General features: G+C 42.4%; 1 long non-coding RNA gene across 1 annotated transcript; it reads right to left on the reverse strand.

Moving 5' to 3' along the window:
• Positions 1-211: 211 nt before the first annotated feature.
• LOC120976913 (uncharacterized) lies at positions 212-831 on the reverse strand. The gene is made up of 2 exons (XR_012181035.1): positions 789-831; positions 212-351 (listed from the first exon to the last, which is right to left on the reverse strand). It is a non-coding gene; the product is annotated as an uncharacterized lncRNA (long non-coding RNA).
• Between the last annotated feature and the right edge of the window lie 3,325 nt (positions 832-4,156).

A 4,156-nucleotide genomic window follows, 5' to 3' on the forward strand; every position in this document is an offset into this window, starting at 1 on the left:
AAAGAGACCAAATAGGCATTAATTCTGTTTCTTCTTATACCCATTCATTTTCACAGAAAATCAAACACACATATATATACATAGTAGCAACTTTCATCCATACATAGTACCAATATAGCATATCCAACAAATGTTACCAATAGTAGCAAGTTTCATCCATACATATACATAGTTTCATCAATATTACACAGTTTCATCCATACTTAGCAAGTTTCACAAAGTCAAAACAAAAACTAAAGACAAGCACTCCATATCTGAAATTAGAAGAAATGACCTAAAACTAAATATCTATTTTCCTAAAAACTATCTTATTACTAAGATCTTCTCTGGATCTTCTTCTTTTCTTCCAACCTGCATAACAAAAACACTAAGAGTCAACACCAGAAAGTACTAAATTTTGAGAGATATCCAGATCCTGCAACAGTACATTAAGAGCAAATTTTGTCGCTAAATAAGCATTGCAATTATCACAGTACAACAAGCAAACAAACACAAGAGTCATGTCCATAAAGCAAATAGATATACAGGCAAGCATAGGTGCAGAGAAGCACATATAGAGTTAGTAATAAACTTGGATAGATGGTTCAATACAAGCACATTGTAACAGTACCCATAATAACTTAGATAACTTAACTACTTCTAAGTACTCAGAAGTAAAGCTGATTGTCCCTATTTTCAGTAAGTGATCATGCAAGAAGCTTTTTTATGGGTCTCAGTACCACTAGAAGGTCTCAGGACACAAGTTGCTCTTGCAGAAAAGATAAACAAACACATGCCACATATATTACCAATTTCATGGAAACAATAATGTTGGTTTCTTTTCATATGCAGAGCCCTTTCTTCTCCACTTGGCTTAAGCCATAAAATCCACATGAGGCACCTGCAAGTCACTCCACTGTTGTTATGATGTACAGTTCAACAAACACAATGACATAAGCACATCTTTTTCAAACAGGAAAATAGAGGGCTGAATTGTGGAGAGCAAAAGGGCGGCCTTGAAACTGATTGAACTAAAGGGTAGAGTTAGTATTATCAAGGCCAAAACCAAAAACAATCCCAGTTCTAACAGATGACATACACAACGTACAGACAAAAAAGGGCCATCTAAAATGTCTGCTTGTTCTAGTGGCCAACACGTGGTAACAGGCAAAAACATCCACAAAGTCTCTCCTAAACCTCATAGCATTCATTGACAGCTGTCTTGTCAGGTGTGTTCTACTTGTTCATAAAGCATGAATGTCAAGAGCAACATGGATAATGCTGGATACATGGAGAACAGAGTCATATAACATTTCCAGTATCCAAATTTACTGTATTTAAAGCTAAGCTGAACATCTTGTAGGAATAAAAAAGAAAAAAAATTGCTGAGTCTGAATCTGATAATAACAAAAATATATCAGCTGGGCAAAATATGGATGCTCAAGGCACGTGTAGATACAAACTATGGCCAAACTATTTTAAGAGGACTTAAGAGGGCAAATCTTCAAGCACTATACGTATCTAACTCTGCACTAGTTTCCATTATAAACAAATAAAACAGAGTAAAGGGCGGGAAAAGGTTTATTTTTACATCTTGTCAGACGGAGGCATTTACTACGTAATATCCTGAACTTGGTGACATGTACTGGAAACAAGGAATTCATCATCAAATTGTGATATATATTAAATTGAGAAAAGATCAGGAGCCTACTTGTATGTGCATCAATTATATAAGCGGATGAAGTACAAGGATGTCAGCTACTTCTAGTTACGCATATAAAAAATAGTATCATCGATTGTATAAGCAGCTTGGCATTAACCCAGTAACAATCAAGCATGAGTTGTACCAAATTTTGATTTTACCAATAACCGAGAATACATAGTCGGCTTCCCATTTTCCTTCCAAGTAGTCTTTTTCTTCCAAAGGGACTTGTCTTTCATAACAAAACGTACAAAAATAAAACACGTATATTTATTTGCTGATAACAAGTGGGATCAAACTAAGCATTCCATGGCAACAAGCAGCACCCTCATCTTGGTACAATAGCATGAAAATTCACGTGGCATAATTTTCATCAACTTGATTGTGTGGAAATAAATATGATGGCTATTTTCACCACATAACAAATAGAAAGTTTGCACATATTATATAACAGAGAAGAAGTGTAATAGCAGGCCTAGTTAACAAACAATCAACTCTTGCCCAATCGATTTTGTGAGATGAATGAATTACTTTCTGTCGTGGAGTTGTCACGGCAGATGTCCTCGAGCTAGGACTTAGTCGTGGAGCCATCGCAACTAGGAAGCTTAAAGGGGTTAAGCGGGACAAGGAATACGAGGGTTTATACTGGTTCGGCCCCTTACGGTGAAGGTAAAAGCCTACGTCTAGTTTGAGGTGGTATTGATTAGGGTTTCGATAACCAGGGAGCTAAACCGCTATGCCTGGCTCTCGATGAGATTGTTCTCTCTTCTAAACCGCTGCCGGGTCGTCCCTTTATATAGGGAGGCTGATGCCCAACAGCTCTCAGAGTCCCGGCCGTCTCATAAGAGTGTCCGGCTCGGACTCTCAGCTATTCTGCCTTGCACTACAAGTTCTACCATGATAATGATTGTAACTACGGGCCTTAAGCCATATCCGGGTCTTAAGCCCATCTTTGGCCCACCGTCTTCAAGCTTGGCGCCGGGCTTCTGGCAATGACCATATGAGTAACCCGGCCCCTCCTGGCGGGTGACTCTAAGGTCTATATCCTCAACATTAGGCCCCAGATTGATTTGAGCCGGCTCATGTCAATCTTCCATTCCTTCGACAGAAAACCTCCGGCTTACAATTGTGTGAAGGCCATAACCCGGCGTGACGTCATCCTCCGGACTCCGGATAATCCGCCGTGACGACATCTTCCATTAAGCCCGTTTTTTACTCCGCCAGATCCGCAACGGATCTTTACCTTTACTGTCATCCCGAAAATCGAGGCGTTTTGTGGGGAGATAACCACGCCGTGGTCTCCTTGATTTTCGCGCCCACTTATGAGCTCGCCCTTATAAATAGGCCGGCCCGACGGGCCCTCAGCCACTTCTCTCTCCTTCGTCTTCTTCCTCGCGCTACTGTTCCCCTGCCCGAGCTCTGCTGCTGCCGCCGCCGCGGGTCTTCACGTCGTCACCAACCCAGGCCGCTGCATCACCCTGATCTGACCAGAGAAACGCGACGACCTCCGCGTCTCTTCAGCACCGGTGAGTCTTTGCTATTCCATAGGGCAGATTCGCACTAGGGTTCCGTAGTTCTTCCTCTGTTCTTCATAGTTCATCACGGCCCTCAGTAGATTTGATTTTTACTGCCTCTTTTTGATCTTAGTATAGGATAGAACTAGTGCGGTGGCTGTTTAGCGCTCATTTCAAATGCAAGTAGGCCTCTTTTTACTGCATAAAGGCCTCATTCGAGCTCAAGAACTTTCCTGCGTCTGCTTTTAGGTCTAGAAATTTTCGTTTTACCCGACCATTTTGATCCAAAATATTTACTGCCATGTGTGAAACCTGTTTTCACCACACTTAGTAAAAAACTGCACTTATTGAGTCAAGGCGGTTTACAATTCCGGCTTAAAGAAACCACGCGCCGTAGAACCTTCCGACTCAAAGGAGACCATGCGCCACAGAATTTTTCCGGCTCTTCTGTGATAAGGCCGTAGACAATCGAGTTACTCTCAACACCTTGGGCGGCTTAAATAACCTGGCGCACTTAGATATATGTCATTAGTCCCCTCCGTAAGCCGCCACTTAACACTGAACTATAACTTTCCTCCGGCTTATACTTAAACCGGACGTTTCCTTTTATCATAGGCTGCCGACTTTCACCATGCCTCCCAAAGCTCCTAAGGCCTCCATCACTTGCAATTGGATGAGGTCCAACGTCACCAATGAGACTTTAGCGGATTTTGTCAAGTCAGGCCACCTGCCCAAGAAGGGCGTCATGTCCTACCGTGCCCCTGACCCGTCAGAGGAGAGACCACAGCCAAAAGACGGAGAAGTGGTCATTTTTGCGGATCACATGAGCCGGGGCTTCGCACCGCCCGGCTCAAAGTTTTTCAGAGACGTTCTGAATTTGTTCGATCTGCGGCCTCAGGACATAGGACCCAACTCAGTGTCCAATATCTGCAACTTCCAAGTGTTCTGCGAGGTTTACCTT

The sequence above is a fragment of the Aegilops tauschii genome, chromosome 3 (assembly GCF_002575655.3).
Source record: "Aegilops tauschii subsp. strangulata cultivar AL8/78 chromosome 3, Aet v6.0, whole genome shotgun sequence".
NCBI lineage: Eukaryota > Viridiplantae > Streptophyta > Magnoliopsida > Poales > Poaceae > Aegilops > Aegilops tauschii.